The 14,998-nt window shown below is 35.2% G+C and overlaps 1 protein-coding gene across 1 annotated transcript in view; it reads left to right on the top strand.

Annotated features, from left to right (window-relative positions):
- Positions 1-14,998, top strand: part of SESN3 (sestrin 3) — an 85,222-nt gene that overhangs the window by 12,982 nt on the left and 57,242 nt on the right. The window lies entirely within an intron of this gene.

The following is a 14,998-nucleotide window of genomic DNA, read 5'->3' as shown; positions in this document are numbered from 1 at the left end:
GGTAATAAGGTCTTCTTTACAAACAGGATTTGTTTTTTCTCTCTGTATGGTTAAAAAAGAGAGAGAGAGGCTAAGGAAAGTAAAATTATAATTGCATGTTATTAAAAATACAGTCAACAAAAATTTAGGTCAAATTTATCACACATACGTGATTAAAGTTTCATTTATTTGTTGAAGACTTCTGTGCTAAGTTTCAATTATACATGCATATATAGTTCACCTCCAGCTTCATGGTAGACATTTCTGTATTGAGAAGTCTTTTAAAATGTTGGGTTGATAAAAGTGAATATAACCTAACTGCACAGGAAATTAATAATATCTAAATTTCCATGATCAAATGTTTTCCATTGTTAGTTTTCTTTGTATCTCATTCAGTGCAGAGTAATACTGCTGGGCATATTAGCAAATAGTCAGTAAACATTCTTTAAAAATTTTGACTTTGAAAATTCCCAGTAATTGATTAAAAAATAGAAAAGGAGCAGTTACATGGAAGCTGTCCTGTTCAGGTTGTGTGTACCAGCACTCTTAATAAAACCTGGTTTCCCAGTTTTTCAAATATATTTTCCATTTTGTAATTTCTCCCTATATAAAATATTTTTGAGATGCAATCTAAAATTTTATTGAGCACATTTATTATATGGTCCCCTGTCTGTGAATTATCTGTTTGTAGATTCTGTGGTCAGTTTTTAATACCATGTAGTATCCCTCCAGTGGGCGCAGGATGGTCTTGGGCCATCTTCCCTTACTGTCTGGTCAGCACGTTTTCAGGAAATACAAGGTAATTTTAATCTTAGCTGAACCAAAATATTAATATACAAATAATAAGCTGCCGGGAAATAATATGCTGTACTCCACAGCAAAGTACAACTTATTTTTGGATTATTTTGTTTTAAATAATCTACTGTGACACTGCCATCATGAATAAAAAAAAACCCCATTCATATTTATATAGCACATGAAAATCTGGGAAAAGCTTTATGTATATTTACACTTGACCCTTAGCCCTCTGAGGTAGGTAGTACAAGTGTTTTTATGCCCATTTTCCTAATTTAGATGAAAAAAGCAAGATAACATGATGTATAAGACCACAGAAATAATAAGGATCATAATTTGGATTTAGATTCCAGATTTCTCCTGACTCCAAGTCCAGAGTTCTTTCCACTGTATCATTGTGCTGAACAGAGACTTGACTGCACTTATAGTTAATTTTTCTTTGACTAAACTTTTGTTCTATTGCCTTTCTTTGTAACAAGCTCCAGTTTCTCTATTGGCTGAGGACCCTATGAAGCTATTTATTTTTATTCGTTCTAAACAAACCTGACATGAAATAGACTTTTCCTTGTATATTTCTAACCCAAAATGATGATAATATACTGACACAAAAAAGAACCTAAAAGTATATTTGTTGGGAAGATTCCTTATACCAAGTGGCTTCTTTTTTTTTTTTAATGAGAGGCTTGAACTTATAAAATATTTTTGTTGCTAGTCCAAGTGTGGAAATTTGAACCTTAGAATTGTATTCCATTGTTGACTGGGTCTCTTGATCAAAAGCAACTAAGTGATTCTTTCCAAAAAGTAGAGGGATTTGAGATTGTTGGGGACCTGAAGAGGCAACTTGATTTTTTTGGAGGAGTAAAAACAAAGTTATAGATGAAAATAAGAAAAAAACCCCCAAATTTTCTATTCTAATGTTTAATGTTTGACAGATTTACTCGTAAGTTGTTTTTTGAGAGCTAAGAAGTTAACTAAGAGTTGTGGTTTGGGATTATCTTTTTCCTTCTATTGCCTGCTTGTGTGGACATTACTAAAAAACGATGGGCAGCCACCCCTTACATACAGATAGTCGTCCCAGCTGGGTGGCCTATTAGCAAGAACCCTGAAAAAAAAAAAGAATCCTCACCCGCCTCCTTTCCTTCTAGCCTCCATTGCTTAGTTTTTCCTTCCTTTCCTATTATGCCTTTCTTTCTTCACACTGTAGACCCTGCTTTTGTCTTCTACCTGACTTAGCTTGAGGTATAAAATCTTCAGTTGTTTCTCTTCCTTCCTACTCCTGCTTTATAACTTTGAAGATCTCTTGTAGCCCCATCTTGCTTTTTATCTCAACTATCTCACAATATTTTCAACCGGATGCCCAGGTTAATCTGTTTGACTTCTTCCTTTTGCACTCCATACCCAGAAGCCACCATTATTCACTCCTAGGCCTTTATCTTTCTCTACAAGGTCTAAGGGAAAAAAAGAACGTAGAAGGAAGGAAATTTTATACCTTCGGTCATTACTATTTCTTTGTCTTTTCTAGCAGTAAAATCCCCTAAAATATCTGTGAAGGGCTTTTAATCTCTTTCTTGCTTTAGACTGAGGATAAGAATAAAGTTGTTTGATTGTTCTGTCTATAGTGGCCTGCTCAGGGGAAAGGAACCCCAGTGGAAATTGCCAGGTGGTACTGGGCCAATCTAAGATCCTCAGTAGAAAGGAAAGATAAATCTTGGGAAGGAAGAAGACTCACATTTCAATCTATACGTCTAGCCATTTTGCCTCCTCTATTATCCTTATTCTGATAGACCATCACCCATGTACCTGTATAGCCCCTAGCCCTGGGCTCCCTTGTTGTAGGGTGTTGGATGGGGTGAGGTAGGAAATATGCGGAGGAAGTAATAATCCCAAATCCCAGAGCCAGGCTTTTGCAGTAGGAGAAATCTTCCTGGCCTACTAAATGGGATATTTTAATACATTTTCTCATTGAAACATTGTTATAAGTGCTTATCTACATTAATTATGTTACATGTAAAATAGACTTTGTGGCCTGAACTGAAAAACCATGTATAACATTGTTTCTGTGAAAAATAAGGTCTGGGTTCCAAACAACTGATCTTTTTGTCAATTGAGGGCTATGTGTACTCAGGGCCTAAAGACCAGTTTTCTTCTTTAGCACTAAAGTTTCTTCTGATACTATCTATTTTGTGTGTTTACTCTGAATATGTATTTGGCCTTTACTATTGGTTGTTTCATTTTCTTGGGAAAGTGGAAAAATTACTAGACTAGGGTCCTAGGGAACCTGAGTTTGACTCCTAATAGTAAGTAATATGACTACAGGTTAGTCACTTAACCTCTCTCATACTCAGGAGTTTCCTCTTCTGTAACATGGTTGCGTTACTCTAGAGGGTTTTGAAGAAGATGCTTTATAAATTAACCACTACAAAAAATGTCTGCTGTTATCGGAAATTGCTCTGATATGATTCTTTCCTATATTTAGATAGGGGCTGAGATTAAAACTGAGAAGTTGTTGAGGGAAAGAAAAGGTGTTAGGTGCCAAACTGGCCTGGTTTATCTAGTCTTATAACAAGAGGTTTACATTAGTTCATCTTGTAAGAGACCCTTCCTGTCTAATATTCTGTGGTCCTACTATACTAGATGAGAACCATTACATTAGAAATAAATTAATAACTTGATCACCTTTGGCTTCTGTCAGGGTAAAAATTGTAGAATTTTATAAATGGAAAGAATATTAATGATAATTTGGTACAACACCTTTACTTTTATAGTTGGAGGAAATAAGACTTAGGAGTATTGTAATTTGTCAAGGAAGTGGCTGATGTGAGACTAGAACCCAGCTCTCAGGACTTCATTTCACCATTCTTTTTAATTCACTGGTTAATGACATTGTGTCAGTAAAGTTCCACTTTAGTTATATATTGAAAGTTTCTACTTCATATTTCATTTAGAATTATATATGGACATGTATTGTTTTAGCTTAAGTTGCTTGAAAAGGGTTCGTTTTAGTTAACTCTGCTAGTTAGATTAAAATGGGGATTGAAGATGGGCACTGGAGGAGGAAAGTAGGAATTCACTAACAACAAAGAGGTGAACTCTGTTTTAGTGAACTAGGGAGTATCAAATTCTTCTGATATAGACATTATTTAGGATCACATGAAATAAGTGGATTGTCAGCTGGTGCTTGAGAGTTTTATTTTTGATATCCTGTGATTTGCAGAGTTGGTATGTTTTCTTACCCCCACAGTAAGTCTATAAATATTTATTGAGTACTTTCTATGTGTGACATTGTGCTAATGCTATTTATTAGGCACTGTACCAAGTGCTAGGATACAAAGAGGCAAAACACAATCTCTGACCTCAAGTTGCTCACAACCTAATGAGGGAAATGACAATAATAACAAAAAATATGCAAAAATGCAATGTACAAAACAAGTAGGAAATAGTTAACAGAGGAAGGCACAAGGATTAAGTGTGATTGGGAAAGTCGCTTCTCTAGAAGATGGGATTTTAGTTGGGAATTAAAGGAATCCAGAGAAGGCAATAGGGCCGAGATGATGAGGAAGAGCATTCCAAGCATGGAGGACATCCAGAGAAAATGCCGAGAGCCAAGAGTTGGCGAGTCATGTTTGTACAACAGCAAGGAGGCAAGTATAGGTGGATCAAAGAATATGTGGGGGGGTCGTAAGGTATTATGCTAGAAAGGTAGGAGTGGGCTAGGTAATTAAGGGATTTGAATGCCAAAAGAAGTTTTTGTATTTGATTCTGGAGCTAATAGAGAGCTACTAGTGTTTTTTGAGTTTGGAAGGGGGGTGACATGTTTGGACCTGTACTTTAGGAAAATCATATTAGTAGCTAAAAGGAAGATGGATTGGATTAGGGAGAGACTTGAGGCAAGCTGATTGACCATCAAGCAATTTCAATATTGTTAACTTAGTAAGGGAGAAAAGATGTATGCATCCATAATGCAAGGCAGTTAAGCAAGAAACAGTTTAGCAAAACCATACTGAAAGAAGTGGATTTTGTTATGAAGGAAGCCCTATATATCCTGGATAATAAACTTATGGAATCTGATCATTTCCATCTGTATAACTTCCTAAGGGAACAAGTTCAAGAAGAGTTTAGATAAATTACTATGGAAAACTAATGAAGTATATCTTGAAACCCACTGGAGTTGATGATGTAGAGGAGAATTCCATCCTTAGGAACAGGGGTTCTTAATCTGTGTTCCATGGATCACCTCTCTCTCAAGGACTTGGTTTTATTTGTAGGTTTCAGGAGGGCTGTGAACTTGGATGGGGAAAAAATTACATATTTATTTTTACTGACCTCAAACTGAAATTTAGCATTTTCTCCATTTTTAAATGTAGGTATAAACTATGAGTATTAGACTTCACCAGAATGACAAAGGATTCTGTGACACAAAAAAAGGCTAGGAACCCTGCCTTAGAGTAATTTTCCATTAGTTCTGAGAGAGAACACCTGGGTCCACAAGTCTGACCCTATATAAAAATTCTGTTCCTCAATGTCCTTTGGGGGAAAAAAATAGCTGTAAATATAGTGCAAATAGCTCTACCTTTGTAGATCCTTTTTACTTTGCAGCTAATGAAGGGTAAAGAGACAGTTTCTGAAATTTGGGCTTGGGGGTCAAAGTAGACATTTAGACCAACATTTGGAAGTATAGACTTAATATAATTCTGTTGTCTGGGTTTGTTTTGTGATGCCATATTAAAGGTAAGACTGCCTTTTGAATAACTAATCATTTTTAGAGGCAGTCTTCTTAAGTGTTCATTGTTCAGAGCATCTTGAGCTCATTCTCAAGCTAACATGGATAAAGAACCTATAATAATATTTTTAGAGAGAGTGTGTGCTTTATTTATAGTTTAATCTAGGAAAAACCATAATCACTTTATTCAAAGCTTACAGAATGCTTTATACCCTAATTAATTAGCTAATTTCCTTCTAATTATACTTTTCCACTATTTGCAATGCTTTGTTCTCAGAGAAGTACAAAAACTGTTTTTGGTTTTTTGTGTTTTTTTTCTTCTAGAGTATGCATGATTTCAGTGAAATGATTAAGGTGAGAAGGTAGAAGTTTTACTCATTAAAGACAATCTAAAAAAGTGCTTATAGGTTCTTTGGGACATATGATGGTATAATCATTTAATTTTTTTCAGCTATTCTTTGAGTCAAGAAAGCAAAAAGCCTTCTAAGCTGTTGTGCTAAAATTTAAATTTGTGGTGAGTGGAGAAGGGATTTCATCTGGAAATAGTTTATGTAAGCCTGGGTACCAGTGTTTTGGCTGCCGTGATGAAGGCTATCTTTGAAATGAGAAAGACTTGGGTCTACAAAAGACAAAAAATTCCTAAAACCACAAACCCTACAACTTTCTCGAGTCCATAATTTTCCATTGCTTCAGCACGTAATGTGCACAATAACCTGCCTAAACTACTTTTGGGACCTCTTGCAGCAATTGTTTTTATGGGGTTTTTAGCCACATACTCTTGTAATTAATTGTATTAAAATAGTACTTAAAACTTGTTGGGAATATTGGCAGGTAGAAGACATACTGAGGTAGGTACCAGAAAATAAAAGTCCTTTATATCAGTCTTGGAAGTTTGATAGCCCAAAATACAATTGTACAGTCTGCTCTTTATCCAGGAAATATATTAACTGTTTTATAGTCTCTTTTCCATGATACCTAGACTCCACAGAATCTCTGAGTTGAAAGGGATCTCAGAAACCACCTAGCCCAACTCCTACTTCAACAGTAATTCCATCTCCAATATACCTGAAAAAGTATCTTTAAGATATATTATCTTTTAAACAAAAAAAGATATATTATCTTTAAGACCTCTAGTGAGAAGGAAGCCCAAACTCTCTTGAGGCAATTGATTTGACTATTGGATAGCTCCAATTTTTTGAAGTTTAACCCTGAGTTAGTTTTTCTTATTTGTATTGATGTCATATTTTTACATCACATTATTTCTGAATACTTCCCTCCCCCTTCATCCAGTAAGCCATCCCTTATAACAAAGACTGAAGGGCAGAGCCAAGATGGCGCCAAGCAAACAGTGACTTGCTTGAGCTCTCCCCCCAAACCCCTCCAAATACCTATAAAAAAAAAAGGCTCTAAACAAATTCTAAAGTAGCAGAACCCACAAAAAGACAGAGTAAAGCAAGTGTCCAGCCTGACAGCCTTATAACAATGACCTTTTAAAAAGAGAAGAACTTGGCTGACATTATATGTAATATTCTAAACCCATAATCCTCCACATCTATGAAGAAGGAGGCAGGATACATTTTCTCAGCTCTTTTTTGAGGCCAAATTGCATGACATTAGTTTCTATTTTGTTTTTTTTTAAATCTTTTTACATATATAGTGTAGTCAGTGTAAATGTTTTCCTTATTGTGTTTATTATGTGTCTTCATAAAGTCTTCCCATGCTTCTCTGAATTCTTCATACTTGTTTCTTATGGCAAAATAATATCCCATTAAATTCATATACCACAATTTGCTTTTCTGTTTCCAAGTTGATGGGCATCTACTTTATTCCCAGTTCTTTGCTACCATGGTAGGTGCTGCTCCAAATATTTTTAGTGTTTTTGACTTTAATTTCCTTGGGTTATTTGACTGACAGTGTTCTCTTGAGTGAAAAAGTATGGATGTTATATTCATTTACTTAGCATAATTCCAAATTGCTTTCCAAAAAGGTGGACTAATTCATAGCTCTAGTCTTTCCATAGCTTCTTTATTTTTAATTATTCTGATCTTTTATCATTTCTCTTAATTTAATGGGTATGAGGTAAAATCTAAGAACTGTTTTGATTTTAGTTTCTCTTATTATTAGTAATTTGGAGTAGTTGTTCATATGGTTACTAATAATTTGCAGTTCTTTTGAGAGCTATTTATTTATATCCTTTAAGTACTTATCCATTGGAGAATGGCTTTCAATTTTATATATTTATGTTCATTACCTATGTATCTTCGATATCAGACATATTTGATGCAATGATTTTCCCCCCAATGGATGCTTTCTCTTTTTATCCTAATTGCATTGATTTTGTTACTGCAGAAGTTTTTCAGTTTTATGTAATCAATATTGTCTTTTCTATTATGATATTCTCTGTTGTTTAAGAATTTTTTTTCCTTGTCTTAACTGTGAATATTAATTTTGTTGTCTTTTACTTTTTTAAAGTTGTAAGACTTTTTATATTTAGGTCATGCATGAATTTTTGGTATGGTTTATGATGTTGGTCTAAACCTAATTCCTACTAAACTGCTTTTCAGTTTCCCTAGAAGTTTTTGTCAAATAGTGAGTTCTTCCTAAAGTAATTCATGTTAGGTTTAGCAAACCCTGGGTCCTTGAATTGGGTTGTATTTAATTTCTACATTATCTAGTCTCTTCTAGTGACACTTTTTTCCTATTTTTAAACAAGTTTCAAATAGCTAATTACTGCTCTGTAATCTATAATTTAATTACTGCTTTATAATAATTATAATAATTTCAGGTCTGGAAGTTGGATTGCTGTAATCATTAGGAGGTTTTTCCTTACATCAAGTCTAAATTTGTCTCTTCATAACTTCCCTGGATTGGGTCAAGATCTTTCACATAGAAGGAGCTAGAAGTGGGTAAGCTGGGAAAGCCACCTATAGAAGTTGAGATTTTAGCTGAGTCTTGAAGGAAGTCAGAGAAGCTAAGAAACAGAGATGAAGAGGGAGAGCCTTCCAGGCATAGGGAACAGACAATTCAGAGGCACAGAGTGGGGAGATGGAGTGGCCCTTGAGGAACAGCAAGCAGGCCAGTAGCTCTTGATTGTGTATGGTGGAGAGTAAGATGTAAGGAGGGGGCAGGCTGTGAAGGGAGTAAGATAGATAGATAGATAGATAGATAGATAGATAGATAGATAGATAGGTATATAGATGGATAGATAGATAGACAAAGATAGATAAATGGGTGGATAGATGGGTAGGTAGATAGATAAATGGGTAGGTAGGTAGATAGGTGGTAGACAGAGAGATAGAAAGACAGATAGATACATGATAGAGCATTTGTTAAGTACTTACAAGATGCCAGGCATCGTGCTAAGAACTTAGGATACAAACACAAGCAAGACATTAGAATGTAAGCTCCTTTCCCTTATGGGGAATAGAGAGAAAGGGACATATACAAGAGATATACAAGACATATACAAGGTAGAAACAAGGTTTGACAATATTTTGGCTGTGTTGGGGGTGCATGAGAGTGAGGAGTCTGGGATGACAGTGAAGTTGTGACCCTAGGTGACTGGGAGGGATAGTGGTGCCCTCAACAGTCATCAGAAAATTGATTAGAGGAGAGGGCTTGGTGGATAAGATAACAAGTTCTGTTTTGACAATGTTGCACTTGAGATGCTTATGGTATATGGACATCCAGTTTGAAATGTCTAAAAGGCAGTTTAGTGATGGGGAATCATAGGTCAGGAGAGAGACCAGGGTTGGATATATAGATCTGAGAATCATATAACATAGAGAAGATAATTAAACTTATTAGGGCTGATGAGGTCCCCAAGCAAGATAGCATAAACAGAGAAAAGGTTCTACGACAAGGGCTTTGGGAAAATTTGCAGTTGTACACATGACATGGAAAAAAGGTATCCAGCAAAGGAACCTGAAGAGTAGACGAACACGAGGAAAACAAATAGAGAATAGTTATGAGAACCCAAAATAGAGATAGTGATTGACAGTGTCAAAGACTGCATAAAAGTCAAGAAGGATGAAGACGGAGAAAATGCCATTCATTAGATCTAACAATTAAGAAGTCATTGATGTTTGCAGAGGGTGCTTTTTAATGAGGAAGTCCAAAGTCAGATTGCAGAGAGTCTGTAAGAGAGTGAGAAGAGAGGGGTCAGCTAGGTAGCACAGTGAATAGAGCACCAGCCCTGGATTCAAGAGGACCTAAATCTGGCCTCAGACACATAACAGTTACTAGCTGTGTGACCCTGGGCAAGTCACTTAACCCCGTTGCCTGGTCAAAAAAGAAAAAGAAAAAAAAAGAGAGTGAGAAGAGAGGAAGTAAAGGCCACCTAAAGTTGGCTGAGGATGCCAGACGTCTAATGGGATTGGTTGATCTAAGAGATTTCTTAAGTACTTAGGGAGAGATTGAAGAGTACATAGAATGGGAAGATAGCAGGATAGATTGTAACTTGCCCAGGCCCGCACAGATAGTAAGCATCAGAGGCAGGACTTGAACTCATAATGCCTTATGCTAAAGTTCCTCTATACAGTAAGCTTTGCTGTCTTTATTCTTTTGTCTTATTTTATCTTGTGAGATAAATCACTAGTTCTTTACCTTTTGTTTTGGTAAATCATGTAGTGTTTCAGCAGCCACTGAAAGATAATGCTGCACTTCTAACCACTGGTAAACTTTAAAAATGTTAGTTATATGATACCTGTGTGTTTGCTGTTTCTTGTTCTGGTGATCTTTATATGAGCTGTCATGGAGAACTTGTCATAAAGAATTTATCTACTCTCATAGTAAATAAACTTATTTTGAATTTTGGCAAAGTAGTTAAGAAACCAATTCACATTTAATGCCCCCCCCCATGTTGTTTACATGTTTTAATTCAGTATTAGTTATGCTTGAGAGATGGTGTGGTGAAAAGAGCACTGTATTTGGAGTCAAAAGATCTTGGTTTAAGTACTGATTCGGAGCTTACTTTATTAGCTGTGTGACTGTAGTAACTAAATCATTTAACCTCTCTCTGAGGCCCAGTTTCCTTATCTATAAAAAGGTGAATGGTGAGATAATTGTATTTTCTCCTTCTCAAGGTTATTATGTGGAAAATGCTATGTAAACTATAAAATGCTATATAATCGAGTTGCTTTTATTCTGCCATTTGGGCCTTTAATGAATTTAGAACTTAATCAATTATGTAGACTCTGAAATTCAAAAAATCACTTTGCTCTCCAAAGTGCCTAACTTATCTATAATTTTGACTAACAAGCATGACTTTTTAAGGTGATAGATGAGGAGGTGATTATTTTTATTACATGAAGACATTTCCTGTATACTTCTTTTAAAAGTGAGATTTCTGACCTTTTTTGTGTCATGGATCCCTTTGGCAGCCTAATGCTTTCTCAGAATAATGTTTTTAAATGTACAAAATAAGAGCCATAAGATTACAATGGGAACTCATTATATAGTAATAGTTGTCAAATTTAAAACAAAAAACAAGTTTATGGACCCCACAGTAAGAATCCTGCATTCGAACAGTTATATATATCATGTTAAGTATTTTTGGATCATAAACTCTTTGACAAGATATTTTTAAGTTTAAAATTAAAATGTTAAGAAAATACAGGCTGAAAATAAGCCATAAATAAAGTTAAAGGATTTCTGAAATTATCATATAAATCAGTGGGAAAACAATTTAAAATATTGAAATTTCATTTACATACATTTGGTGCAACACATCTAATACAGAACTGGTTTATAGTTATTTTAAAATAGTATTTGAATTCAATGAATGGGCTAGGTTATGCTTAGTTCCTTTATGGTTGATGTTTGCTGTTCTCTGGTAGAGGTGATTTCTAGTGATTGGTAATGGAATATAGAGCTATTTACGCCAGGTCAGCATTTTATTTCCCTGAAAGCTGGTATGACCACAGATAGTTGATATAGCTGCTTAATAGAAGCAGTCTTCTGAATTAAGGTGGTCTTGATTGAATTCATTTTCCTTTTTTTAAATTGACATAACTGAGAGTCTCCATTTTTTAGGAACTAATAGAGCCTAGAGACTGAACTACTACTTACTGTATCATGTGAAAGGAGCACATTTTGGAAAGATTGAGATATATTAGTAAAAGAGATATTTTGAGTGACAGCTGGTTATATCAGAGTTGTTTAGAGCCTAGAGAGTAATCAAATTGACATTTTTGTAAGAACTAATTTATTTTTCAATTCCATTTTTATCATATCCTATATAACATGATTTATTTATTTGGATAAAAGATGATGAAAAAAGGTAATTGGGTTTTACAAACCGCTGGTAGAAAATCTCTAAAGATAAAATATTGATTGTACCAGTCACAGATTTAGGTGGTCTCTTTTGCATGTATTAAAACATACTGAATCCTAGATTTCCGTTACTTCTTTTTAAAGCATTTCTAAATTAAGAAAAATTAACATAGATCTTATGATTTATTGTTAATCAGGCTAATTGAGAAGATACATCTGAACTTTAGCATGCTGCCTATAATGAAAATACTTAAATAGAGCTATGATCTCATCAATTTAGATTTTCTCTCTAGTGATACAGATTTCAACCCATCTTGTGTGACTTGTCTGTGACCCATCTATAAGTTCATCATGGAATCCACCCACAATGCTGGAGGCCTTTCTTGATTTCTGCTAACATCTTCAGAGTAACAATGGAGCACTCAGGCTGTCCACCTGTTATTCCTTGTCTGTGTCTGGGACCAGCCCATCTTCTCTTCTAATTATATGTTTTCTCAATGACATCCTTTGCTCCTGGTCTTCAGAATCCCTTATTTAATATGTGTGTGTATGTGTATGTATGTATACACACATATGGTATATAAGAATGTTATTTCATACACACATAATGTATCTTGCTTATACCTACTGTTAGCCTCCCAGTTGCCCTCTTTTGTAATACTCATTTTAAGTTCATTAGAGACTATTATGAAGTTCTTGTATCTGAAATCAGGTAAAAAAAAAAGCTTACAGAATTACAAATTTAGGGTGAAGAATAGTATATCAGCATTAACATTTGGTTAATTATGACACATCCTATCTTCTTAAAGTATTTTGCCCTTAAGCAAATGCTATGTTATTTATATGGTAGCAGCTCAGAGTTGCTGTTTTCTTATTTCTGAAGTGAAAGCATATTATCAACTTCACAGCCAGGATTAGTATTGACAAATTTTTTCAAACTCTTTTGGGGGAGATTCAGTTTATTCAGGTTGTTAGAAATGCTTTTAACTTGCTGCTTCTTCAGTTACAGTTACAGTTGCTTCTTCAGTTACAGATAGTGAACTTTATGTCAGATATTCTATACAAGAGACCTATAGTATCTTTTTAAAGGTTAGATTAGGGTGAACTAACGTAAGCTCTGAAAGACTGCTTTTCTGCAAGACAAAGACATTCTGTTTTCTTCAAGTTTGATCTAGGACATTGATTGTCCTTAAACTTATTCTCATTATACAATTGGAAGATGAGTTGAGTTTGGCCCTTATTCACTTCTAACTAAATATTCTACTTTTATTGATCTAGTTTAAATACAGTTAGGAGAAGTTCATCATTACTCTTTTGCTTTCACTGTCTTGAGTGTGTTAGCTTAACCAGAAACGCCCATGATTACTTAATATAAAAGTATGGCGATTAAGAACTTAAGTACGGAGATCAAAAGCTTTTCTGTTGGCCAGTTTCTTTCAAGGCAGTTACCTTGCCCAGTAGACAGGGCTTGGAACTTGAAGTCAGGAAGATCAGAGTTCAAATCCTACTTCAGACAACTAACTGTGTCTGAGTCACTGTTTTCTTCACTTTCCTCAGCTGTAAAATGAGGATGGTAATAATAGCACCTACTTCACAGGATTGTTGTAAAAATCAAATGAAGTAATATAATGTGAAGCACTTGGCAAACCTTAAAGTGCTATGTGGATGCTAGCTAATATCTTTATCAGGGCAACTAGGTGATACAGTGGATAGAGGGCTGGGCATGGAGTCAGGAAGATCTGAGTTCACAACCAGCCTCAGACACTTATAAGCTGTGTGACCATGGACAAGTCACAAGTCAATTTTCTCATCTGTAAAATGAGCTGGAGAAAGAAAGGAGAAACCACCCCAGTGTCTTTACCAAGAAAATCCCGAATAGGGGTCATGAGAGTCAGACACAACTGAAACGATTGAACAACAAAATGTTATTTGTCCTTTGCTATGAGAAGACTATAACTTGAAGTAGAATTGTCTCCATAGCAATGGGCAGTTCAACTTTTGACTTTGAGATATATAAATAAATTTTTTTTTAAAAAGAGCATTTTAATACTTTAAAGTATCAGCTTCAAATTTAGAGCATATTTCCTGTCATTTGTTGACTGATGAGATTAATGATTTTACATAAAATGCTTTTTCTAAGACTTTCAAATTGCTATGTCACACTACTCTTTGCCTTTAACAAATTTGGTGCAAATATTGTCTACCATTTTAGAGAAAAACTGAGAAACGTGAGCGTGAAGCCTAAGAATGGAGGCTGAGGTAAAGAAAGAGGGATTACACCTTCTGGCCTTTGAAGACATAAGTCATTGGGCTCATGTTGCATCTCTTTCCTATGAAGTAAAAATAACTAAGGCAAAATTGAATGTTATGCTTATGAGGATATTTATGGAAAGTTACAGAAATTTATGCTGCAGAAATATAATTCCTGTGATCCCATGTTTCTCTTCTTTCCTCTCCCAACACAGTGGTTCTCAGACTTTTTTTTCATTTGTTGAATAATTTAGTTGAGAAAAAAGATACTGTGTACTACTAATTTTACCTTATTTCTGTTGCAGCTACTACCACCATCTCCCCACCAAAACACTCTAAGTAGTTCTTTAACAAACATATCTCTGGGTCGATAGTTCTTCCCTTGGTATGAGGTCTTTCAGGAGGTAGCAAATAAGGAGGATGGAAACCAAAATGTCAGACTTGTTCTTCTTAATGCTTCTTCTCTTCTTTACTTCCTTTCTCTGTGCCTGTAGGTGGTCTTCTCATCAGTGATCAGAGGTAGAATCTAGCCCTGTCATCTGTTAAATTAAGATTGCCTCAGCAACTCAGCTTAATACTTTCAAGCTGTATGTAGTTGGTGAACTTCCCACAGTAAAGTCACTTAGAGTAAACATCCCTTTCATTCTTTGTAAGCTAACTGGGAACCTCTCACTTCCTGTTCTTTGAGGCCAAGCCTTGTGATATTTGAGTGTGTACTCTCTGAGAACACTGCTAGGCACAGGGCCTAATAAAAAATGTTTTTAAGACATGGTTATTCGTGTCCAAGAGGTATTTACATTGACATGTCTCTCTAGGACAAGAGAGAATATTTTCTGGATTTTGGATCATAAATCTAGAGTTGGAAAGGAACTTGGAAGCCACTTAATCCAGCCCCTTCCTTTTAAGGATAAGGAAACTGAGACCTAGGGAAAAGGGAAATAAGGGGAAGGGCATTAAGCATTTATGTTGTTCCTACTGTAT

This window comes from Phascolarctos cinereus, unplaced genomic scaffold, assembly GCF_003287225.1.
Source record: "Phascolarctos cinereus isolate Bilbo 61053 unplaced genomic scaffold, phaCin_HiC Scaffold_726;HRSCAF=1367, whole genome shotgun sequence".
Lineage (NCBI taxonomy): Eukaryota > Metazoa > Chordata > Mammalia > Diprotodontia > Phascolarctidae > Phascolarctos > Phascolarctos cinereus.
Note: the sequence above shows the minus strand (reverse complement) of the source record. Positions and strands in the feature narration are given on the sequence as shown.